This window comes from Mus musculus, chromosome 8 (genome assembly GCF_000001635.26).
Source record: "Mus musculus strain C57BL/6J chromosome 8, GRCm38.p6 C57BL/6J".
Classification (NCBI taxonomy): domain Eukaryota; kingdom Metazoa; phylum Chordata; class Mammalia; order Rodentia; family Muridae; genus Mus; species Mus musculus.
The window spans coordinates 93,721,063-93,747,765 of NC_000074.6; the positions used below are offsets into that span (position 1 = coordinate 93,721,063).

At 44.2% G+C, this 26,703-nt stretch overlaps 2 long non-coding RNA genes across 4 annotated transcripts in view; one reads left to right on the top strand and one right to left on the bottom strand.

Annotated features, from left to right (window-relative positions):
* Nucleotides 1-26,703, bottom strand: part of Gm26843 — a 185,722-nt gene that overhangs the window by 155,078 nt on the left and 3,941 nt on the right. Inside the window, exon 1 of one of the 3 annotated variants that reach the window (XR_003947433.1) lies at nt 23,983-25,955. The exons of 1 other annotated variant lie outside the window; for it this stretch is intronic. This is a non-coding gene — a long non-coding RNA (predicted gene, 26843). Of the gene's footprint in view, nt 1-8,591; nt 9,191-23,982; nt 25,956-26,703 lie in introns of those variants that run through there. One more of the 3 variants, XR_003947434.1, reaches the window with a different exon arrangement.
* Gm39224 lies at nt 10,642-26,154 on the top strand. The gene is made up of 3 exons (XR_879102.3): nt 10,642-10,825; nt 16,607-16,714; nt 25,618-26,154. It is a non-coding gene; the product is annotated as a predicted gene, 39224 (long non-coding RNA).

Sequence of the window (26,703 nt, forward strand, 5' to 3'; positions counted from 1 at the left end):
AAGTTGGAAGTGGACGGACTCTCAAAGCACGGCTGAGAAGTGTGCCAGGTAAAGGAGACGTGCAGATAGGACTCAATGGTGTGGGACATCTGAGGAAGAGAGAATATCTGCGAGGGACAGCAGCAGGACAGCCAGCGGAATTTGTTTCATCAGAGGAACGGTCCATAGTCGAGAAAAACAGAAAGAAGTCTGCAGCACGGAACAGGGGGCCTGGTCAAAAAATGAGTGATAAAAGGAATAGAGTTTCCTTAGTTGGCCAAACCCCCCCCAAACATCCAGGAAGCTAGATCTGATAAACTGTCCAGACCGAATTGTCAAGCTCAGCGTGGGAAATGATCATTCCCGTGGGTGGTACCCACCCTGACTATGCAGGATAAGAATAAGAAGCTTTGCCTCTTCATCTCCCAACTTACTCCACAGAAAATCATCAGACCCAAAATAAGGGCTGCTCTATAAAGCATCTTGACCAGTACACCCCAAAGCTGCAAGGTCATCAGAAATGAGGAACATCTGAGACACACGTCACAGCTGAGAGGAGCCTAGGGAGACAGGACAATTGGGTTGTGGGGTCCTGGATGGGATCCAGAACAGAACATGATGTCAGGGGAACAATGGACACACTACTTAGTGATAATTATCTCAATATCCATTCAAAAAGCAAGAGAGTAATGGGGAGATCAGGGTGTGGGGTACGGCAACTCTTCATATCATTTTGCATTTCCTGTAAATGTATGATGAACCCCAGATCAAAGTTTATTTTAATGAGTAGGTTATTCAGTCAAACCCAATGACTTTGGTGGTGGCAGCGGAGCTAGAGGGTAAGTAAATCCCACGAAGTACTTGAAACATGGTTGTAGTAAAAAAGTACCCACAGCTGATATGAAATACACGCTTTACTGGGTATAGTGGAGACTCTACCTGGGAAGAAATTCACCCTGAGAACACTTAGGTCAGTAAGGAGGATCATAGCTAGGAAAGAAAATAATGTACGTCCTCTGAGGTTGATGGGCAGGGGAGGAGACTGAGGTGCAATGATCGTTTTCGAATCCTCCAGCCAGCTTAGTGGGCAGCTAGGATCTGGACACAGGCCTGTCTACCTGTTAAATCTCTATGCTTTCCTCTTTCTAGAAACATCCCCAAGAATTCATACTTGCTGGCAATGAACAAAGGAGGGTCGAAACCAGACAATAAGCCCAGAGGACTCCACCAAAGGCAATCAAGTGCTCCTAACTATCCAAACTCAAAGCCTTCCCAAGAAAAAGGTGGCCCTTGCTAGAGAGGCCTCAGTAAGATGAGGCCAAGAGACCCACGGAGGTCTCCTTGCCCCTCCTCTGGGGTCCTGGTTGTCACTGTTAAACTAAAGACACACAGGCACTAGAAGGGTCCTCAGGAACCACTCAGCATCTTCCTGGGAGTGAGACCACATTCACGTTTATCCCATGAATGTGACCTTCTTGGTCTCTTCCAGTACTTTCTAACACTCTCTTTTTGCCTCTGTTCTGTCTCAGCAATCTGTTGGCATGTCAGAATTCAGCTTACAAAGCTAGTTAGAAGTCTGGACTACTCAGCTATTAAAAACAGTGAATTCATGAAATTCGTAGGCAAATGGATGGAACTAGAAAATATCATCCTGAATGAGGTAACGCAATCACAAAAGAATACACATGGTATGCCCTCACTGATAAGTGGATATTAGCCCAGAAGCATGGGATACCCAAGATACAATTCACAAACCACATGAAACTCAAGAAGAAGGAAGACCAAAGTATGGATACTTTGGTCCTTCTTAGATACCCATGGAAGATACCCATGGAAGGAGTTACCAAGACAAAGTGTAGAGCAGAGACTGATGGAATGACCATCCAGAGACTACCTCACCTGGGGATCCATCCCATACATAGTCACCAAACCCAGACAGTATTGTGGATGCCAACAAGTGCTTGCTGACAGAAGTCTGTTATACCTTTCTCCTGAGAGTCTCTACCAGTGCCTGACAAATACAGAGATGGATGCTTGCAGCCCACCATTGGACTGAGCACAAGGTCCCCAATGGAGGAGCTAGAGAAAGGACCCAAGGAGCTGAAGGGGTTTGCAGCCCCATAGGAGGGACAACAGTATGAACTAACCAGTACCTCCAGAGCTCCCTGGGACTAAACCATCAACCAAAGAGTACACATGGTGGAACTCATGGCTCCAGCTCCACGTGTAGCAGAGGGTGGCCTTGTCGGTCATCAATGGGAGGAGAGGCCCTTGGTCCTGTGAAGGCTCTATGCCCACATGTAGGGGAATCCACAGCCAGGAAGCAGGAGTGGGTGGGTTGGTGAGCAGGGGGCGGGGGTGGGGGTAGGAGTGTTTGGAGGGGAAACCAGGAAATGGGATAACATTTGAAATGTAAATAAAGAAAATATCTAATAAAAATAAGAGGAGAACAGAAAAAAAGAAGTATTTATCCAGAAAAAAAGAAGAAAGAAGGAAGAAGGAGGAGGAGGAGGAGGAGGAGGAGGAGGAAGAAGAAGAAGAAGAAGAGGAGGAGGAGGAGGAGGAGGAGGAGGAGGAGGAGGAAGAAAAGTCTAGACTAAGTGAGCACCAGAGGTCTCTGAGACAGACCCCCAAAGGCTTGTCTGCCCAGAAAGAGAAGTGTGGAAGGTGGACCCTTATGGCTAAGGGGCATCTCCTCCCTGTCTTGTTCCATTTAGGGGAGGCTGCTTTATAGCTGGGGTCCATGGAGATGAGGCTAAGAAGCTGAGTTTAGCTCAGCACAGCTCAAGTGTTCCAGGACTTATTTTTAGTAACACCTGAGAGAACTCAGAAGGGAGAAAGAAGAGTGACGTGGGCCGAGTCTCTTGCAGGAAATTAGTGACACCAGCCAGCTGGTCCAGGGCCCTTGCTGGGCTGTTTCCTCTCTTCCCCAAGCTCTCAGGGGACAGCTATCCTGCTGTGGTCTGCCAGCTCTGGAAGACAAAGAGGTCAACACCCAGCCTGTTGTGTGCTTACCTTCAAAGTGGACCTTATGAGACCACCCGCAATCGAAAACATAGCTTTGCCTGAGTAGGGTGACGATGGGGTGGCGGAAGTGTCTAGCAATCCTCTTTTCTCTAGAAATGGGATTGGAAATGGGGTAATCGCCTAAATGGGGAGCCTTGATGAGTCGCTAAGCACAGGCTTCCATTTTATTATGGTGATGAGGCCCACTGAGCTAACATAATCCCTTTCCTGGGCTCTGAGAGATTGCCAGGCAGCCAGCCCCTGCCCCACCCTCCACCCCAGTTGCATTAGTCTGATGGGAAGAGGCCCTGAGCTCTGTACAGACTGCATTTCATAATGGCATTTAAAAGAAGTGACTGAGGATCTTATCAGGGGCTGGGACACTGCTGTACTGACTCCCTCTGCCCTTTGACGATGCCCTCCTTCCCTCCCAACATGAATGGGACATATGTCGTCAAAATGCAGGGTCATTGAGGTGAAAGGGCTGCCAGGGGAGACCTCAACTTAAAATGGCTAGTGGGAACATGTCATTACAGAAAGATCATAGGTGGTCATAGGTGTCACCCCTTAGCAATTCCACTAACTCTCGGGGTCTCTTACCCATTCATATGTGCTCTGTGATTTCTAAGGCTCTTTTTGGTTCCCCATGTAAAGAACATCAAAATTCACACTTCACCAACCCAGCCAGGAGTTCCACCAAAGCTATTGACCGATTTGTTTTATCTTCTATTATTTATAGCATATATTATATAATAACATGATACCTTTTATTCTTAGAAATTGCAATATCATTTATTAGTGAACATCTTGTAGAATAGGGTGACCTAGCAGTGGCTGAAAGAGAGGCTCTAATAGACTATGACAATCAGGGAAGGCATAAGCCTGGCAGAGGAAAGGGACTTAGGAAGTAGGAGAAAAATACCCAAGGCCACATCATCTGGAGCTCACCCTGGCAGGCAAATGAACTAGAAATTTGGGCAGCTGGTTCCTGCTGCTGGGACTCAGAGAGAGTTCAGCATAAATCACCGCCGTGTGTGCGCGCCACTTAGATCCTAAATGGAAGCTTTGCTTCAACCCTGCTCGCTTACTTACTCAATCACTGAACAGCCAGGACTGCAGCAGAATTACGACAGGATTTAGATTTGGAAGCGGGGCCCTGGAGGCAGTGCCAGCGTTTCCTCGTTCCACTATATTGAACGAGGCGTTGCACCATTATGAGCCAGCAAAACGAGACTTGGTCCTGTTGAGCACACTTTATGGGACAGGTTGCCAACTTTTGCACAACTCCATGGAACTCCATGCCTGTGTGAACAGTGCTGGCTGAAACTGGGCGACATTCGACTTGCTCAGCCAAATATAGCATGCCTACTTGTAGTCTCCAAATGTCAGATGACATAAGACACATTAGCCATAAACACTAACTCGGCAGTATTATTATACCAGTGACATTCTAGAAGAGGATGTTACATCAGTTTGGGGAAAAAAATTGCAAAAAGGCTAAAGTTTAGCAGCCTCCAGTTCCACGCTGTACACATCCCACCCTAGAGTCAGCATTGTGACTCAGACTGTAATAACCAAAGAACAGCAAAATAGGATGTGACCCTAAACCCAAGGAGAGGCGAGTATCTGTTTAATTCATCCATGTTTGCCCTCCACATTATCCTCCTCTCCAAACCCTCCTCTATAGGACACCTGAGATGTCTCTATTAAGATGTGCCATCATGGACATTCCTGACCAAGGAAGTAAATAAAGAGAAGAACTGCCCAGCCCCCAAGAAATGCCCCTGAATCCCATGTGCCCTCACATGACAACCCACCATCTATCTGCTCAGGACAGCTAGGCTTATCATGGTCCTGTGCTGTGGGTGGGGAATGTCTTGTTCCCTCTGAATTCCTATGCTGAAATGAAGTTTTCAGTGTGATTTGGAGGCAGGGCCTTTAGGGGGCAATTGGGTCACAGGAGCAGAGCCTCATGGATGAGCTTAATACTCTTAGAAAGAGGCCCAGAGCCAGCCTGTGCTTTCTGCCATGGAAGGCTCTAAAGTCTCTCCACTGTCTCAACACAGCAGAGCCATCACCAGAACCCAGGCAGGCTGGCTCCACCATCTCAGGTTTGGTAGCCCCTAAATCTGTGAGGAATGCATTCCTGCTCTTCCTAAGTCACCTGCTGTGTGCTACTTTGTCGGAGCAGCTCAGACTCACACACCTTCCAACCTTGCACAAACCGCATATTCCCAGGAGAGGAGAAAGTGACACAGACTCGTGATTGCATCCCGGTGTTCATTGCCCACCTCGAGCTCTTCCCCGTGGGCAGTGGTCAGGTCAGGAAGACTGAAACATCTAAACTCTACAATGTCCACTGATAAATGAATGCCTCTGCTAAGGGAGCAAAGGGAAATTGAAAAAAAAACAAATTCTAAACGCATTCATCCTGCTTCTCCATGTCTCCCTCGGATTGTCAGCTCAGGTTGTGTCCGTCAGACGCCCCCTGTTTTGCGTCCCAGCCCCCAAGATGCTTATTTTCTCCACACCCCAGCATACTTTTCTCAGAGCTATTGCTTTAGAGCTCACCTCTTGGCTGGTCCAGCCCTTGTCATTACACAGTATATCTTTCCCTAGAGGGTTCTAACTCAGCCAAGCCAATTCCCAACCTCACCTCTGGTTTCTTCCTCCCAACTTGCTTACCGTGTGGCACCACAGGGTAGACTTTCCATTCCAGAACAACCTTCCTGCATCCATTCATTCAATACAGGTTTAACTTAGCCTAAGGTGTATCGGGCACTAAGACGGTCATGGAAATGTATTGGAGAGCAAGCTCAGCCAGCATCCCAAAACTCTTAAGCTTCCAGAAAAAGCCATCCATCAGATAGACACAAAATCGATGTCTGATGTGTTTATGTAAACTATGATAATTGTTTATGGAATTGTACTTTGGCATATGTATAAAGCAGAAGGCTGAGACTAGCTCAACCAAAGGGGAAGAGAAGTGATATTTGGACTAATATCTGAAAAACTGGAAGTGACAAATTAGGCAAAGCAGGCTGGCTGGCGGTAGAGTTGCCAAGCCACAGAAGAGCACTCCAAGCTGAGGAAGTTCTCTGCCTTTGGCTTGAGAGTAGACAGGGGCCACTCAAGACTCTCTGACTGGAACTATATGAGAGAATCTGGTCCTCCAGGGAGCTAAGGGAGTTACAAGGATCCAGACCATGAAAAGTATAGAGTCTATGCTAAGGACTTAAGTTTTGATCCTAAGAGAAATGGGAAGGGCATTAAGAGGTTTGGGAGTGCTGGCCATGGGAGCATACAACACAATTACATTTTCAAACAATCATTCCAGCTGCTCTAAAGCGAAAAGGCTAAAGAGCCAGGGGAGGAGACAGAGGGCCACTATGGAGGGAAACGCATCCATTCCAGGAAAGAGATGAAAACGTAAACCTGAAAGCAAGAAAATTAATTTACCAAACTAGAGTTTGCCAGATGGAAAGGCGCAACATCATTAGTGAGATTTTCGTGCAAGTATCCTGACATCAGTTTGGGACAGGGCGGATTTAGAAAACCTTCGAGGCTTCCAGGTTGTTGCACTGGTTGGAGACAGAGACATGAATTCTGCATCTGCACATGGACCTCAGCAGAGCCATGAGCAAGATTGCTTCATATCACCAGCTGAAGTCCCCTCTCTCTCGGACAGTTCTACCTGTGCCTTTCTCCAACAGGGAAAGCAGATGTCTGGGGCCTCATAGTGACCTCACGGCTCTCTCTGGACCTCTTCTTGTTCTGCTAATGCTCCTTTGAGCCATTATGGCCAATGTCTTCCCCACTGATGATCCTTCAAGACTTGAGCCAAAGACATCAGCTTTCCCCCTGATGCCCTCAAAACTAGACTACAACCTTGCTGTTCAGCAAGGTCCAGGCCTGGTTTTCTGACCTGTCATGAAGTCCCAGCATGGTAAGGCTCTAGAAATAGATAAGAATGTCTTCTTCCCTCACCCAAAATCTAGCCTCAAGCTGAGAGGGAATCGGCCAGCGTCTCTTAGCACTTCCTCCACCTGAGAAGCAGGGATGGGTACCAAGGACTTTAAAAGGGAAATGACATTGCTGTTTTCTTACCGTTTACAGTTATATCAGGAACCATCACTCATCTGAGGATGTATCTTTCAGTTGTTAAAGACCTCCTAGGTGCACAGGACTGACAGGGGAAGATGAGCTATCCTCAAAGGGCTTCTATTGCATTCTCTGGCTGATTTAAAATAGGCGTGCTTTACTGAGAGTGAACTATCCACTAACATATCAAAGCATACATCTATGAGATGCTTATACTTGCCAGAAAACACAAGGCAAAATCACGTGTATCAATACAATTGTATCAACCTTTTCCACAGATTTTTGGGTTTTATTTATTTATTTTAAACTGTGGAAAGGTACTTTCTTCCACGCAGATAGTCCCTCAGCAGAACATACAACCTTGGCTGGATTTAAAATCCTACCTTCCTTCTCTGTCAAGGGTCCTTGTAAAGTGCACAACCCCCCTCTTCTACATGTGACACCATTAACCAGTGGCATTCACAGGGAAGTATCAATACAGAGAGGTGATGCAGGGAATAGATAGAACTGGTTGAGTAAGAAATGAACTAGAACAAACAGCCACAAAGGAGGCCAGACGCCCACAAAATGGTCAGGTTTAAAGAAGGCACGGAGCCCAGGGATCGGGTAAGGAACCGAACACTTAGCTAAAGAACAACAGTGGAAGGGCCCAACCCGGGCTGAGGATTTTACACTTGACCTTGCAGGAACTGAACACTCCCTAGGAACACTGCCTTCTTTTCCATGGTGAGCTGGCTGCCAGCATCAGGTCTCAGCAGAGAAAGTGCCTCTTGTCCTTAGAATACCCACAAAGGGTTCCATGAAACAAGAAGGAAAAACAAAAACAAAACTAAATGTTATTCTGCTACCATGGCTCTTCAATGAATAAGGTCTAATCCTTTGTATCTATACATAATTCAGGCATTTTTTTCTTTATCTTCCATTTTCTGTTATCACAGGCTCATTCCATTACTAAGAAGAGAACACACAGGAATCAAGAGCGTTAAAGAGAGTCCAACATGGCCAAGTGGCGACTTGAACCCAGGTCCCTCGTGTAGAATCCGGTGCTAATGGGTCCTCTGCCTGCTTGCTTCACAGAGTGCCTCTGTCACCGGCCACCACGCTGGCTTCTTCTGTCTGCCAGCCCTGGGTCCTTTCCAAGAAAAGACAAAGCCTCCAAACAGGCAGTAATGACATTGATTATTCTAAGCCAGAGGCAGGGGACTGTGGATCATTTCCTTAAAATACTTGCTCAGCAGCACTGAAGTCCTCACCCCAACCACCCTTAGTCCCAAGAAATAAATGTGCAGTACTTCATTATCATGAAGGGGAGAAAATTCCCTGTGGAGTTCTGCAGTCTCATTTTCCTAGTTTGTCAAACGCCAGCAGCAGCCAACCAAGCTGGCTGCACTGTTTGCTTGTCTGTATCTTATTGTGGTAATGTTCTGCAGATTGCAGAAGCCCCCCTCCTGTCCCCAAGCTAGGCAAAAACAAAACAAAACGAAAACGAAAAAAAACCACTTTACCTCTGAGCCTCCTAAAGCAGCACTCATAGGTTCCCCTGCTGTCCTTGGGCTTCCTATAATATTGACTCCGGATGTGATATACTGTGGTACTCTGCCATCAGCCATATTTTGTTGTCTCACACACACACACACACACACACACACACACACACACGGAAGAACGTGCAATTTATTTTTAACATCCATACAAGATATGTGACCGAAATGTAATTTAAAAGACAGACAAATGGAAGACTTTCCCGTGTCATGTGAGGCGTGAAAAGCATTGTGTTCAAAAGCTAGTCTTCTGTTACTATAGTCACAGCCTTTCCTGTTTCACCCTTTGTCACTAAGGAGGTTGAAGTGAGGGGAGATTTGTCTCTTTTCTCAAAGACCTATCTCTCAAGGCTGAGTTTCTCCATACCTGAATTCACACATCCCCCACACCATGGCAATCACACCCCACTGTAACCACTCATGATGTCAGACACAGGGGACTAGCAGAAGAATGACAGCTCCTGAGACGAGCCGAAGACCACTCTCTCTGTGACCTAAGGACTCCGAAGTAATAACAAATGGAGGGATGTTGTTGTTTTGTTTTGTTTTGTTTTGTTTTGTTTTTTAGCAGAAAAGAAACTCTTGAAAACTATTCTTGAATATTTGACTATTTATTAAATTTCAGAGCTTCTAGATCCTGAAACTATGGTCTGAGGCATTTCCTAGATAACCCTACAGCAAGCTGCATGCTTGTTCAGCTGCATCTTATTTTTGTAATGTTTGGCAGATTGCAGAAGCTCCATCCACCACCCCAGCTAGGCAAAAACCTATCACCTGTGAGATTCCTAGGGCAGCATTCAAAGATTTTTCCCTGTTATCCTTGGGCTTCCTATATAATATTGCCTTTCAATACCACGTGGTGGTATGTATACTCTGTGTGTGTGTGTGTGTGTGTGTGTGTGTGTGTGTGTGTGTGTGTATGTGTGTGTGTGTGTGTGCATGTACCACAGTTTATCACATAGCCCAACTGCAAGCTGCATAGGAAAGATACGATGAGACCAACAGATCTCAGATCTCCAGCAATCCTCACCCACAGACCTCACAGGTATTTCAAACACGGGGCTTTTAAAAATACTTCCATGGATGTACAGAAAAACAATATGTTCCTGGAAAGTCTTTTTCCTACCTTTTCTTACCCATAATAAATGAAACCTCAAGCCAAGGTTAACAGCTATAAATAAATTTGTGGATGGCAGCCAAAAGAAGAGTGGACGCATCACGTTCGCGTGGCGTGTTCACCACACAAGCATTGCCTACACCAAAGGGACCGGTTTATTATAAGACGGACAGCTGGCATGTGAGAGGGGAATCCGCAGCCACTCTATGCTGGGCACTTTCCTCTACAAATGGCCCCAGCTTTGGATGCTTAAATTTTAGTCCTAAATGCTATTTAGATCCATCAGGGCTCTTGGAGATGGATTTCAAGTTGCAGGCACCAAAGTGCATTGTTTACTAAAACCACTGCAGCCCCACCCCACCCCCACCAACCCTCACACATGCTTTGGTCTGCTCCTTTCACAAGATGCTGCTGTAATGCGGGCTGCCTTAATCTCTGTGGTTGGAGGTGCAGAAAGAAACAAGAAACAGAAAAGAGCAAGTTGAAGAGAACCTGAACTCACAATCTGGGAGCCAGAGAGGAAACATTGAACAGTACGCCCCTTGCTTTAATTACTGGCCTGAAAATTTCAATTTGCATGTGTTTTAATTAGCCATGGAAGGGCTCACCTATTCATCTCTGAATACCAAGATTGAAAAGCAAACAGAATGGGAACGGAAAGGCCTTCAAGGATTAATCCTCACATTCTTCTCATTTTTCCCCCAAATTTGAGGCTAACATTTTTGTGGTAGGGGAATTTGATCTTAGGAAAGGAAATACTGAGTTTGCGTGGTAAACAGACCTCTGTGGTACTCTGACCAGTGTTCTAGCCAACAGGATTTAGTAGGCCAAGGGCCGGAGCAAGAGGGCTACAGAAATGACTGTTCTGACAAAATAACACAACTAGGTCCCCTTCCACAATGCAGGAAATCAAACCAGGAGAATTCTGTTTGCCAAGTGGGTGGGCTGAGGAAATGAGAACCCCAGGTTCCCTTTACTCATCAGCGTCTTCATGTCCTTCTCTTTTATTTGCATGTAAAAAGTAATTTTAATAGTTTTTGCTTATCCATCTAGGATCATCAGTTTCTGCCAACAGAAAAAGGTAAGAAAAATTAATTTCAATTGACTTTCCTTTCAGAAATGTGTCCTGCGGATATCTTAAAAAGTCAAAACAACAAGACGTTGCCAAAGCTTTAAGTAGCCCTACAAAGGCCATGAGTAGAGAAAGGTGTTAGCCAAGGACTCACATGGCACCCATGGCTAAAGCTCTCTAGGGATAAACGTGGGTCATTTTTATTGAAACTTGAGCTCCTTACTTCAAGCCCACCAGCCAGCCAACAGCAGCAGAACTGAGTCTAAATGAGCGTCTGAAACACAAGGGACTCTGATAACTGCTCTGGTGGTTAAGACATCCAAGAACATGGAACTCCTTAAAAGAGTTGGGGCCACAACGCATGAATCGATCATCCTCAGTTACTGCTGGTCCTGTCTTTGGAGGTTCTAAGGAACTGGAGAGGACTAATGTGGGCTTAGCAGGGCATTGTCATCTGTGAGCATGGGGCAAGAGTCCATGCATGGACATATATATATGGTGGCCTTTTCAGCAACAGGCCAGTGATCTGAGAGAACAGCTTAGGGTTTATTTGGGCTCACAGTTTCCGTGGGTTTCATTTCCGGTCCACTGGCTTGGTTGCTGTGGGCCTCAGGCAAAGCATCATGGCATCATGGTGGAGCACACTCGTGGCATGGCAAGGGCAGGAGGAGCATAGGATGCTTATGTTTGAGGACTTCATCCCTTTGCATCCGTGTCCACAGCCTATCTAATGGTGCTACCGTGCTCACTCACTCTCTCTCGCTCTCTGTCTGTCTCTGTCTCTCTCACACACACACCCTTACTAACTCTAGAAATACCATTATAGACAAATCCAGAAGTGCTTTTTAAGCCCCCTAATACTGACAGCACTGGCCATTGCAGGCACAGTATATGTAATGATCCAGAACCAGAGTCTTGGACATATTTAAATAAAGCTAAATAAAGGCCGGTTTTCTTATGTGTTTGCTGTGGCTGCGTCTTACAAGCCAAAGCAAAACCCAAGACAGCAGGTCAACCTGTGGTCCGAGATTCTTGTTGGGAATCCGAGCAGAAAACGCAAGGGATGGAAAGAGCCTATGATGACAGCTCAGAGGAAACTGCCAAAGCCTAGGGCACCGATACACACCTACAGCCCCAACGATCTGCAGTCAGAGGCAGGAGGATCGCAAGTGTGAAGCCAGCCTGGTCTACATGGTGAGTTTCAGGCAAGATGATATGGTAATATTTACTCTGGAGACTTAGTTAACTGGGGAGTGCTGAGCCCTAAATGAAATATCTATACAACACTCTCTCCCTGTCTCTTGGCTCAGAGAACATGGCAGAAGAGGGAAAAGAAAGGTTCTAAGAGCCAGAGATCAGAGTGGACTGCCGTGAACCAGTCTTCAAGACAGAATAGAGCCATTGCCCTCATGAGTTCCCAGCAGCTATGGTGGCCCTGCACAAGAGTTAAGCCAATCAAAATTACAATATAAATACAGAAGGGGCACATGGAGCCTTGCCCCTAGCTGTAGAGCTTTAGCAGTTGGATATTACTGCAGCAAGGAGAGCAGGTTTTCTTTCAGAATGTGGTCTCTGGAGGGCTGAACATACTTGAGTTAGATTCTGTATTGGCTAGTTTTGTGTCAACTTGACACAGCTGGGGTTATCACAGAGAAAGGAGCTTCAGTTGAGGAAATGCCTCCATGAGATCCAACTCTAAGGCATTTTCTCAATTAGTGATCAAGGGGAAAAGGCCCCTTGTGGGTGGGACCATCTCTGGGCTGGTAGTCTTGGTTCTTTAAGAGAGCAGGCTGAGCAAGCCAGGGGAGGCAAGCCAGTAAAGAACATCCCTCCATGGCCTCTGCAACAGCTCCTGCTTCCTGACCTGCTTGAGTTCCAGTCCTGACTTCCTTTGGTGATGAACAGCAGTATGGAAGTGTAAGCCGAATAAACCCTTTCCTCCCCAACTTGCTTCTTGGTCATGATGTTTGTACAGGAATAGAAACCCTGACTAAGACAGATTCCCTTACACTCATGTACACAGGGACAGCGCTGACTGCTGGGCTCAGTAAGTCATGAGGAAGACTTCAAGTTAGAAAGGAAACATGGCTAAGAGGGTGTCTGAGAGGAGTTTGAGGGAGAGTAGAAAGTCTGTCCAGAGAGAGAGAGAGAGAGTTTTTCCTGTTAGCTCGACTGGGCTGTTCCACCTATGTGGTAACTTACAGTAAGCATTTTATTTTATTTTATTACTTTTAGTTTTTACCTTTTCTTTTTAGTGCTAGGGATAGAATCCAGGGTTTCGTGCATGCAAAATGCATCCTATACTGCCAAGTTGTACCTCCAGCCCACCATGCTGTAGCATTTCACATGTGCCATCTTTCTTCTGGTACTTATAACATCTGTGAATATTGGAATATGCGGCCACAATCCTAAGGGAGCATAAGGGGCCACTCTCTTTTTGATCTCAGAGTCTTCAAGTCTTCAGCAAAGCTAAGGATTCTTGGCGAGGACTTTTGTCTCCAAAGTAATGATGGAAAGCTCTGGGCTAGAAGTCAAGAGAGTGGTGCTGGCTCACCCTGGCTAGACATTGGTGCCCTGGGGACTTTAGGGGAGGCTCTTCTTCACTCAGACCCTAAGTTCATTTGTAGGGTAAGGGTGCTGGGCCACAAGCTTGCTTCTTCTGTGTCTTGCATTCTATGCGTTCCGACCAAGCGACTGTTTCAAGTCTGTGCAGCCATCGTGAGGCTCTGAAACAGATTCTAGGTCTCCTGACCCAGCACAGTTAGTGTGTTTCCATTGTGTTGGGCTCCATGACCAGGAGACATGAACACACCAGGCAGCATCAGTAAGAGGCTACTGAATGCCAAGTGCTGCCTCTGGTTAGTCTCCAGATTGTATATAGTTGGTTCTCATGTAAATCAGATAAAATTCACATTTTATAGAGAGTAAGCAAACGTAAGATTTAGCCATTTACTCATAATCAGACCGTTAGCATATACAATGCCAGGATTTGAAGTCAGACATTCCAATTCAGAAGCTCTTATCTTCAGCTATACAACCACACTATACAGTAGCATAAGGAGCTGCTTGGTGACACAAGGGGCATAGAAACCCTAAAATAGAAAACGTGGCAGCCTTCCAAGGGTGAGATCACGTTGGGAGTATGCAAGCTTTCAGAAGAATTACTTTGGTCAGTGTTGCTTGCCTGCACACCTCTGCATCTCCCTCCCCACAGATGACCACATGACCAGCCCCTGGGGGAGCATTTAAGAACCAGTGGTCTTCGGTGTGGTCTGAATGGAATATGGATAATGACCACACAGAAAAGCAGGAGACAGTGGCATCCTGGCTCACTCTGCCAGCTTGCAAGACAGGGAAAACCAAAACCACCACAGATTATTTTTATGACCAAATAAAACCCAAGAGGAGCTACTCTCGTGAGTCTCCAGGGGACCTCACTGACATCACATCTAGGCACATGCGTAGGCTTATTCACTAGAACACAACTCAGTTCACAGCTGCGCAGAGATATTAAAAAACAAAAGGGGAAGGGACACTCAGAAACTCTATTCTTCAGGGGGGGTAAACATGATCTGTCTACCACCTTCTGCCTATCAAATGATCTCTATCCCAGAAGCTTTTGAGTCAATTCTCATACTGCTAAGAAAATGTGTTTACATGGTGGTGTTAGCCTTGTGCACAGTCTGTTCAGTTTGTGTCTAGCTCAGTGCATTGAATGGCTGGCTACTTGACACAAGCTCATCACCTGGCTTCCAACATCCCTGCTGTCTTGTCTGTTGAGAAGGAGCTGATCTCTGAGTCAATCACGAACCGGAAATCCTTGAATCATGCATGCACTTTTCTCACTGGGTTCACCCAATACAATTATTATCCATGGAGTTTAAACTCATGCAAGAAACAGTGAACATGTTGTTGAAATCGAAAATAATTTCAGGTAGCTAGTAGGACTTCTGTCCTAGGAGTCTGGCTTGCAATTGACTGGCTGCCAGGCCTGGAGGGCATCCCAATCTAGTGGCACAGCAGGGAGAGTTAAGGCTCCTTCCCTGGGGGTCTGTGTGCATGAGGCAAAGCTCTGCAATCTTCCTGACCTCCCTGGAGGGAAAGTTTGCCTCTTTCCTGGTGAGAGTGCAGATCACCAAGTTCAGGAGGTAAGGAGCTGGGTAAACAGAGCTGAGGAGAGAGTCCTAGGAGAAGGCTGGCCCCTCCTGGAGTGTCGATAGGAGCCCTTCTCCTTAAACTTGGCAGCTGTGCCTCCATATTGATGTTTTGAAATAGGCTGGTAAAAATCAAATCAATAAATATGTGTCCCACATACTATTCAATTTTTGTGGTAAAACACTGAAAATCAACTACACAATTTTCAAGAATATATTATTGGCTGGCATGGTGGCCCACTAAGAAGGAATAGTGTTCTCTGTGACTTTAAGACCAACTTGGTCTACATGGTAAGTTCCAGGTAGCATCATGAGACTCTGCCTCAAACTCTCTCTCTCTCTCTCTCTCTCTCTCTCTCTCTCTCTCTCTCTCTCTCTCTCTCTCTCTTTCTCTCTCTCTCTCGCCCTCACTCTCACTCTTTGTGTGTGTGTGTGTGTGTGTGTGTGTGCGCGCGCGCACGCGCGCGTGCGTGTGTGCGATACATTATTAATTACAGTTTGATAAAATTACCTTTAAAATAATGATAGCCACCATTTGAGGATGTTTGGATATGTAATTGCATGCTGCATATCTTAAATGCACTATGTCTTTTTATCAACAAAACAAGGTTATACTACTTAATAGATGAGGAAACTGAATCAGAAAGCAAAGGTGCTTTTGCCCCAAATGCACCAGCTGTTAGGGGATGGGGCTGAGCTTCCAACATAGACAGTGCAGCAGTGAGACAGCATTCCTAGGCTCTGGGCCTATTATGTCAACTTCAGTCCTGCAGGAAACTAGAGCAATGATCCCAGCTCTCTCAATCAGAGAACAAGATGTTCAAGGCCTGGCTTCAGCATCACCTAAAGCACATCATGGCCCCAGTCTCTCTGGTCCCTGCTGACTTCCTCTCACAAATTTCACCTGTTCTTCATAGGAAGATTGGAAGGACATCAAGTCCATTCAGAGCCAGATACAAAACTGTACCAGTTGAAACTGGCAGGTAGAGGGGACTCCATCCAATTAGATGCTCACACAAGTCTTTGCTGTGCAACAGCTGTTGTGTCTGGCCTGTAATGGATGCTCAACAGTTGTTGGGTTAACAAGCAATTGATCATTATATTGATACATTTCACTAACAGAAATATTCAAGATGTTATTGTTGTCGTCGTTAGACAAGAATTCTGCCACATGTGATGACACATATCTGTTATCCTAGCATTCAAGAGGCTTAGGCAGTGGGACTGTGAGTCTAAGGCTAGCCTGAGCTACATAGCCAGACTGTGTTTAAAAAGAAAAGTTATTGTTCTTTTAGAACAGATGTCTTCAGGATCTGCAGGGGGCTTTACTTTGTTGGCTCCCGTAGCTGACAGAGGACTTGTCATAAAGCCCCTAACTAGGGAGTTTCAATTGAGACAAGAAGGAAGATTAGATCCTCTGAAAGAACTAAACTGTTTTATATGTATATATGTGTATATGTGTAATGTACATATGTATAAATGTGTATATGTATATACATATGTATATATTGTTTTCCCAAGAACATCTGGTGCGGATCCATGTTTCAGAATTAAAAACCCACTTTGAGCATTTAGAAATTTGTAATAAACTTAAGATGACCAATGTTAGGTAAAAATTCTCCCATCTCTTTTGCAGGTAGAAAATGAAGCACAGAAGAGTTGCCCTTTGCCCACAGACACACACCAGGAAATGTTACGTCAGGATTTGAAACCAATCACTGTGACTCTAAAGGTTTTTTTGGAGGTAGGTTGGGGTTCCCGAGGTGTGAGTCTGAAGCCTTAAGTATGCTAAACATACATTCTTCTACCGGGGCAACACTTCCAACCTCACTTCATAATCTATAGTCTCTGTACTACATAGTATAGTAAGAATAGATAGCTCGATGTCATGGATTATTACCAAGTTACGTACAAGTGTGTTCTCATGCACAGCTTGTATGGCTTGTTGAACTTTTGTATGATTTTGTTTAGCATAAGTGGGCTCCTAAACACTAAACTATTTGTTGAATTGATTTTTTAAGCACCATTTGTCTTGAAGCTGTGCTATACAACTGCAGAATACATCAATGGCCGTGTATCCCACTGTGCAGACAGTTCCTTAATTTTCTTCCTACTAGTAAAAAATTAATATTGTTTCCAGCATTTTAATAACTGTGTTGGTTGACACGTGTTTCTATATGACCTGTATGAATAATGGAGCATATGTTTCTAGTAGTGAAATTGTTTAGTCCAAGGAAATTCACAGAAAAACTACAAGGCTGATGTAGACTCCAAACGCAGTCAGGCAGCCTGAATACTAACTAGCTCGTATATACATATAGTACCTCCCACATCACAAGAAGTTCTGAGAGAAGGAGACTGAGAACTAGCAAAACTCAGACCTGTCCAGGGTCAGCCTATGAATTTAAATCAGACCTGGGGAAAAGGAAAGGAAAAAACTCACTGTTTTGAAGCTGTTTTTACTAAAACGGCATTGGTATAACAGTTTGGGTTTAACGAAACTTGTTTTGTGTCAAGCATCCCATATACCCAGGTAAACAAACTTTTAAAGGTAGATGAGGTGAAGACATAATCAAATATCACCAAGTTCTGAGGACAGAATTGGGCAAGAGGACTCTGTGTTTTCCAATTCAAAAGTACCATGATCTTCTGATCCCAGGTAAATAAAAGGGAAGGAAAAGCTCTATGCTGTGTGGGTTGTGGGAGGTGCTGTATGTATATAGGAGCTCGTGAGTGATCAGGCTGCCTGCATGCTTCTGGAGTCTACATTAACCTGGTAGCTTTTCTGAGAATTTCCCTGGACTAAACCATTTCACTACTAGAAACATATGTTGCAGTATCCATACATATCATACAGCAACACGTGTTAACCAAAGCAGTTATTGAATGCAGACATTTAAGTAAAAAGAGACCATAACCACCAGAAAGACCTAGAATCCACGCAAAGGCTTGCCGAAGGGCCATACTCACGCTCCTGCAGATGCTGGGGCATCTGAAGCTTGGCCTTCCTGTTTAAGGATGGAACTCTGCATAGAAGATTCCTCTCCGAAACCAAGGGGGGGAGAGATGTCAACTTCTTGATCAACAGAGAATCCCAAGTTGAATCTTTCTCAAAGATAATTTACTCCAAGTAAAAGATTTTCCTGTTAAGTATTACTTATGATTGAACAATAGGTATCATTAGGTAAGAATTTTGAGGAGGGATGAGTAAGCTCTTTGCAAAAATGAATACAAAACTCTCTTCTGATCAGCCTGATTAGAACACTGACAGAAGGAGGAGGAGGAGGAAGCTGTGACGATGTTTTGATAAACGCCCTCACTCAGGTGCCCTAACATTTACATGTTAACTTTCAGCTAAGGATTCTACACACACTGAAGATACTTTCTCTCAACCAATGTCAGAGACAGCCTGGGGCCCGCAAGATGGGTCCGGGAAATGGGCCTGCCTTTGAGCATGCAACCATGTGAGTTCCCTTCCTGGGGTTCACACGGTGGAAAGAGAGAATTGACCCCCTCAAATTATCCTCTGACAAGTATCCACATGTGCATGGACACATACATGTACAGATGTGTGTGCGTGTGCATGTGCACACACACAAATCAAAGAATGAACACATAGTAACCTTTTAGAAAGATATCCTGCCCAGGCCTAGAAGCTTTCCCTCCTAGCTAGTATGGAATCTATCTATAAATCCTCCTGTAGTTCAGCTGCATACATTACAGGTGACATAATTTAGGACATGACCTCAGACAAGAACCCACACCAAATAATACCCTCAAAGACAGATGTCTATCTGTAACAACAGAAGCCTCCAAAAGCATCTCACCTTTCTTTGTCAGAGCCTGGTTGTGCATTGGTGTGTGTGTGTGTGTGGGGGGAATGATCCCCTTAAGAACCATATTGTCTTAAATCTGTATTGTTCTGAAGAAGATCTTGGAATATGAGAGAGCTGGCAAGAAACTCCACCCTGTTCTTGCATGCCACTGGGAGTTTGAGCTAGAATTTACAATGTTGGCTTTAATCAAGACACTCAGTGTCCTGGCTGCCCCGCGTAAAAGATTGGCTGTGAACTTTGCCAAGGAGTTATTCACATTTCAGCTGACCCGAGATTTTTAATTATCATCTAACTTCCAAACCATCCATTCTTCCGAGGCAGCCCACAGAAGATAAAAAGCCTCCGTTTTCCTGTAGGTTTCTTCTTTGGCTGATTCCAGACGTGTCTTCTCTGGGTGGGGGTACTCTTGGAAAATTTGTAGCTCAGAAGGAGAGCAAGAAAGAAAGGGGTCCAGTCTGAGACAGGAGAGAGAGAGAGAGAGAGAGAGAGAGAGAGAGAGAGAGAGAGAGAGAGAGAGACAGTGACACCTTTGCAGGGTTCTCAACAGATGCTCGGTGCACAGAGACTTGAAGGAACTAATGTTGTTGCTGTGGCAACCATGCATGCCTAAATGAACAATAAAATTAATAGTCCCTAATAGGCTTTGCTGGCATCAGTAGGATGGTAACACTCTTCTTTACTGGGAAACGTGTGCTCTCTATAGTGACCCCACTTAGCTTTGGTTTTTCATACAAAGGAAAATGGTGTTCAGTCATAGCAAATGGAACAGATATTCGCTCTGTAAACTTCTCCATGCCCAAAGCAGGAGATACATTATCCTGCCTCCCTGATGAAGGTAAGAGGCACCTCCAACCCCACCCACCCACCTTTTGGTGTTGTGCTATTTAATTTTATCATGCCAGTGATCGTCTCCTACTGCACTTTTGTTGTAAGCACATCAGGCTAAGGAGGAGCAGGGAAGCAGGATGTGATACAAAGAAGGGGTAAAATTAGCTATAGCCCATAATTGGGCGCTGCTGGCCTTGAAGAAGACCCAGTACATATTAATTAAATGGACTGATATGTTGCTGAATGAATGGGGCTATTCTAGACAGCAGGGACAAAATTATCCTGACCTCAGGTAACTTGAGCCATTGCTCTGAAGAATCCAATGAGCTTTATCTTTGAATAGAGACAGGAAATAAGGAAAGCTTTCTTGGGACATTGGATGTTATTAAAAAAATCTGTTGGGCTTAGCAATGGATGTGGTTCAGGGTAAGAGTGACTGTTTAGCATGCATGAAGTCTTGGGTTCAATTCTTGGTGCCCTTAAAAGTCTGTTAAACTAGAAACTTTAGCACCATGAGAACTATTAGAGACATCTCTCATTGATGTTGTAATTAAACTGTGCAATTAAAATGTGCCTTTCAAATAGGAGTAACCATCTCATCCAATTTCAAGCAAAAGTTCAATTCTTCCAAATGTTTGCTATTAAATATATGAGAGCATTGCAATAAAAAATATTTCTGCATAAATTATTTCTCTAAATTTCTAGGCAATGCTAACACTAGACAAAAAGATCTTTGCCAGGTAATGTTGGTAGCGTTGGCTTAAATGTTTAAACCCTGGTGTTAATGGGCTAAGTCAAAGGTTTGGGGTACCTGGCTGGGCGCAGAGTCAGGCTGAATCAACAGTCAAGACATCCTAGTGCCAGTCAGTGTGCTCACATATGAATCCAAACAAACAAGAAGAACTTCTCTGTTGGGGAGGAGGTGGCAGGGGTGGAGGGCAGGCATGGGGGAGGGGAGATTAGTGAAATTGGAGTGCATGATGTGAAATTCACAAATAACCACTAAAAAGTTAAACAAAAAAAGGCAAAATCGCAGTCATCTCCATGGGCACCCATTGCAGCTCAGAGAGTGCATGCAGCTAATGAGAGGTAATGACACTTTCTTTTAAAGAGAAGAGACACCAAGAGACACCCAAAATAATTGAGTGGAGCATATTTGAACATTGCAGAATGAGTGAGACTCACACAGGAATTGCTCTATATCACTTTACTATATCAGCTTGATAACATGTTAACTTTTTAGAAGAGTAAGGTGTGCCTTTGTTACACAACGGAGAGATGCACTTTAAGCACTGTATGATAAGGTTATGAGTCCTACACGTGAAAATAAAACTCATCTCAAAGCTTCCTCCTATCACTGGAATGTGTCCTCCAGGAGTTCATGTTGGAGGCTTATTCTTCAGTACAATAGACACTGAAAGGTGGCGCCCAGGAAGTGACTAGGTCCTGAGGGTGCATGGATAAATTTAGCACAGCAGGGTGTTGACTAGTAGAGGGGATTTGTCACTTTAAAAGGAGAAAAGAAGCCAGGCAGTAGTGGCGCATGCCTTTAATCCCAGCACTTCGGAGGCATAGGCAGATGGATTTCTGAGTTCAAGGCCAGCCTGATCTACAAAGAGAGTTTCAGGACAGCCAGGGCTACACAGAGAAACCCTGTCTTGAAAAACAAAAAACAAAAGGAAAAAAAAAAGACTCTTGATGTTCTCTCTCCCTTAATCATCTGTGCTTGGAATGTCTGCTATGGCATGACATAGGCTATCTGCAGACATGACATTGGGTAGAGAGATGGGGCAGGTGAATCTTCCTGCTTCTTGTTTTCTACCAAGGACAATCTGATGGGGGGAAGGGGTTGCTGGAATGAGCAATAGCCTTGAACCACATGACTAGGCCCTACGATCCACAAGAAGGTCTTGATCTGCTCTCGCAATTCTGGATCCCCTCCAAAGAGAAGTCACTAATTTCTACTTGAATCTGAAATCAGTAAGAGAAGTTAACCTTTCCCTGCACTAAGAATTGCACAGGATTTCCTGTGGCATGGCGTTCAAACGAGGTGAGGATCAAAGCTTACCACTCTAAAAGCTCTGGTGCCTGCTGAACTCTAGGCTTCTCAGGAATAGAGTATAGAGACAAGAAAGACATGTGGGATCTGCTCTGGGGGCTTCTAAGGCAAGTTGGGGGACACAGACAAGAAAACGAGCAGTTTCAGGGAAGAATAGCTGGTAAGTGCTATGAGCGGATAAATGGAATTTGCAAGATGAGCTTCTGGCAGCAAGCCTACCAGAAAAGCTTTTTAGAACAAGTGATACCTAAATAACCAGGAGAAGTTTGCCATGTTTAGTTAGGATGCTAGGGGGAGGGGCAGCCTGGACTGAGCTCTCTGTTTTCCTACCTGTGAAATGGGAACAGTCATGGTGCTTCTGGTTTGTTGTAAGATTCAGGAAGAGAATCCATGTCTGACCTGTTCAAACACTAACAGTGAGATAAATGTGGGAGAAGACACTTAATAGTCCAGGCAGACAGCATGTGGGTAAGGAGGCCCAGTGGGGATGCTCGGTATCCTAAATGTAATCCAATTTAGCTGGAAAGGAGAATGGGAAGAGTTTGTGAGAAGAGGCAGGCTCAGAGCAAGCACCAGAGGCACAGGTCCTCTGTGGTGTGTGAAGGGCTTTGGAGTTTCTCCTGGATGAACGCCAAACACTAAAGTATTATAGGAGAGACTCCTGACATTCATTACCTACATTTATTAGTAGGTGAGGAGTGTGCTTGGACATATAAAAAAATGTTTGTTTTACCCTAAAGCATTAATACTGTTCACCTATCAGCCAGTTTCCTCCATGGTGGAGAAAATCCTGTTGGAATTCAATAACTCGCCCACAATCAAGGATTCCCTTCCTGTAGTAGGTTTGTGATGCTGGAGCTCAGATAACAGCAGTTCATTCAGAAGAGGCATTACCCAAATAATATAATTCAGCCTAAGAGACCCAGCTTAAAAATTAAATAGTGTATCTTTTCATGAGTCATGAACTGCAATATACAGCCAGCCTCTCTTGAGTCATTAAACTTGCTCCATTGGATTACAGAAAGCCCCAATCAACTGACCATGCTCTGGCTGGATTTTTGTTTTTAGAGCACAGATCTCATTTTTTATCTAGTAGAGGAAGAGTGAGCATAAACCACAGACACAGAGCTTTATGTAATCTGGGATGCAAGATACACACCTTCTATCTCTTCAGACCATGCCTCCGAATGGAATTTTAGTAGGTCAATCTACGTTCTCTTGGATGATAGACATTCAAGTGAAGAGATGATGCATTTCAACACTTAGAAATGACCTGAGCAAGCTAATCGGCACAGGTTGATGCAGATAGCCCTAAGGGCTTCTGGGTAACTCAAGCCAAGATGGCACAAACCACTCATAATAACAGTAGGCAGGAGAATGGCAGATAAGACGTCTTTGGAAGAGAATAATTAAAATATGTCTTTTAAAGGGATGAACTACTAGTTGACGCCCTAAAACGGAATTGTTGTGTGATCCTTACTGGGCCACTGGAGCCAGAAGAGTTAACGCATCATGTTGAAAAGCACTGAAAGCAAGAGAGGAAGCAAGCATGTACCAGTCAGCCTCCAAACCATAGAGGAGGCACCCTTGCCTCAGCACTTTCATGTGGTTCTGTGGTCATGCCCAGGACATGTTAAAGCAGACCCGGCTGGCATCTCCACACACCACTTATTTCACATGTCTGTCTGGGCAGTCACTATTAGGATTCTGTATGCAGCAATGGATGTACATACCAGTGACATTTTAAAAGACGTATTCAATTATGTGTATGTGTCGATGTGTAAGTATGTGCATGTGAGTACGGATGCCTGAGAAGGCCAGTGACACCTAAGTCCCAGAACTTTGCTTACAGGTGGTTGTGCGCTGTCCAACTTAAGTGATGGGGCCTGAACTCCAGTCCTCTGCAAGAGCCAGTATGTGCTTTTATGGTTTGAGCCACTTCTCCATCTCCTCCGAGGACAATTTTAATGTATTCATTTATTGAGTGAGTGTTTATTGCAAGCCAGCTAAAAGTAAGGCAACCAGGAACAATATCAAGAAGCAAGAGGTATATACATTGACCTCAAAGAGATTTACTACTTACTAGATGTGACAGGCCACAGACTTCACCCGTAACACAAGGCACGCCGTAATAAAAAGCACCATAGAGAGTCTGATGAGGCGTTAGAAGATCATCACACACATACTTAAAAGATACTAGTATGTCAATAAATCATATATTCACAGGATCTGTTTTTATTAACCTCATTCATTTTAAGGATTAATGAGGAGCAATGCGATTTTACTTACTGACAGTTCCATTAAAGTGCAGAGCCAGCAACTGATATTGATCAGCAGGTGGTGGTGGCAATAGGAAGACCAGGAGTCTCTGAATGGTCCTGAACCCCAGAGCAACTCTCATTAGTGGATGTGCCGAGGATGCTCTTAGTTTTCCCTTTGTGGAGAAAGGTAGGGGCAAGGGTTGGCTTGGCGTTTCTGTGGTCTTCGCCTAGGAAACACTTGCTCTGTTCTGTCAGTGTTGCAAGGAACAAGAACCATGCCCTGAAATGCTCCTAAATGAAGGAATTCAAATCGGGAGTAAGAAAAAAAATCAGGCTCCTTGTCAAGTAGCTGTCAGCCGCTAAGCCGGCATAGAGAACGTTAGGACAATGCTGCCTTCCCATTTCCTTCCCCATTTCAAAGGTACTGGTTTGATTTAAGAGATTAATTGCTCTTCCGGCACTGCCAGCATTTCCCACCCTCACATCCAGAGTTCAAGGAGAAAATCTGTCCTGCTGTAGAAAGGCATTGGCAATGGATGCTTGGGGGAATTAGAATTTCCATATCCAGTAAGGAAGGTATTGCAAGGAAACCAGGTATTGCAAAAGGAAGTTTTAAATCTTGCTGCAGTTTTAAAATTCTAAAAATGTAAAGCTCTCTTTCTCCTCCCTGCATAGCTCTGACGTGAGAAATGCGTACATGCTGTTGGATACCTTTGCAGTTATCCTGTCTGCCTCTTTGTGAAGCCTCTTCAGTTGATGAAAATAAGAGATGGCCTCATCTTGTTCTCTATAATTTTCACCATGATATTTGCTTGTGTGTGTTACATGTATGTTACATGCATGCAAGTCTGTGTACCTGTGTACACACGTGTTGAGGCGAGAACAGGAGGCTGGGTGTCTGCTTTGCTGCCTCGAGAAGGGTCTCTCATTGAACCAAAAGTTTGCCATTCCAGGTAGGCTGTCCAGTGAACTCTCAGGATCGACAAATCTCTGCTCCTCCATTGTGAGCTACAGGCAGATGCAGCCATACCTGGATTTTTACATAATGCTGGGGATTTGAACTCAGATCCTCATGGGAAAAATATATATAATCTTACCCACTGAGCCATCCCCTTGAATCAAATTGAATTCTTAAATGTGATGAAGTCACATATTCAGAACACAGCAAATTTCTTAAGATTTAATGGTTAAAGAAAATATATTCAAGTCTAAGACATTAGTGAAATATTTAAGAATGAATTCGATGAAAAAGAATCAGCATGCTGAGCTGCTCAGGCACCAACATATACTAATATGCTATGTAGGATAAGAGAAAACATAGAACATATAAGCTTTATTCTCAAGCTTATATTCAGTTGGGAAGCTAAGGTTACACATTACATGTAAGGACTACATGTTAGGAGAATACCAAGAGGCTACTAAACCAGAGAGTTTAATGCATGAGAAAGAATGAATGTAAACAGAGGAACTTTATTTCAAAGACCCTGAACATTCTGGAAGATCACCAGGCGCTCCATCTGTTATCAAGGCTCTATGAGTTGCCTTAGCGTTGATGGGACTTACTGGTACAAATTTCAAGTTCCTTTGTTTTGTTTTGGCATTATTAATACCAAAATGTTTAATTTGGTGATTTATTCAAAATTTGCTTGACTTTTTTTTTAAGGTGTATTTACGCATGCAAGTGCACACCTTGGGAATCCAAGAGAGGGTGTCCAGTCCCCTGGAGGTGCAGTTACTCGCAGCTGGGATCCTCTGCAAGAGCAGTAGCAAGGTCTCTTAACTGCTGATGGATCTCTCTCCAGCCTCTCATGACACTTTTGAATGCTGCAGAACTATCCCCCACCCAAGCTCTCAACGTGACTAAATAGGACTTCAGTTCATTAAGGAATCCCTGTTTTATTAAAATCTTATGTGATTTCTTCATTTTAAGAATATGGATTCTCTAGAATTTTCTCTCTGTCTGTCTGTCTGTCTCTCTCTCTCTCTCTCTCTCTCTCTCTCTCTCTCATGTGTGTGTATGGTGTGCCAGTCTATATGTCTGTCTGTCTGACTCTGTCTATCTTTCATTCTCTTACTACACACCTTATACCACATAAATAGATAAGAAATTTATTTTGTAAAAGTTGAGATTTGATTTTGTGGGTGATTTAATTAACAGTTAAAATTGTAACTTTAATAAAAGCAAATTTTGTTAACGAAATTAGCTCTCCTTTTGGCTTTATTTTGTTTTTTGTTTTTTTTTTGGTTTTTTTGGGGGGGTTGTTTGTTTGTTTGGTTTTGGTACTGGGATTCCAACAGGGGCCTTGGGCATGTTAGACAAATATGCCACCCTCAAACCTCAAGTTGGCAAAACAACTTTTTTAAACTTGAATTTTAAAATGTCGTAGTTTAGAGTTCTTAGTTCTTTTCTCTCTTTATTAAAAAGGACATGATGACACTCAAAGTTGAGCACAAGGATTACATTGCAGAGGAAAGGTGAAGATTCTAGAGAACAGCAAGGATGTGACTATCGTCACCGCTCTAAGTTAACTAAAGCACACACTCATGCTGAATGAGTACCTTGCCTCATTTCTTTTATTTTTGATAAATACAAAGCTAGAATCGTAGATGCGTAATACAGTTGCTGATAATTGTTTTAGTTTTATAATTGGGAGTCAGCTATGTACCAAAATGGTGCAGCAACAAGTCATTGTAAAGACAAATCACTCCATGCATTCAGAAAGGATGTCAGTAGCCGGCACAGTGGTGC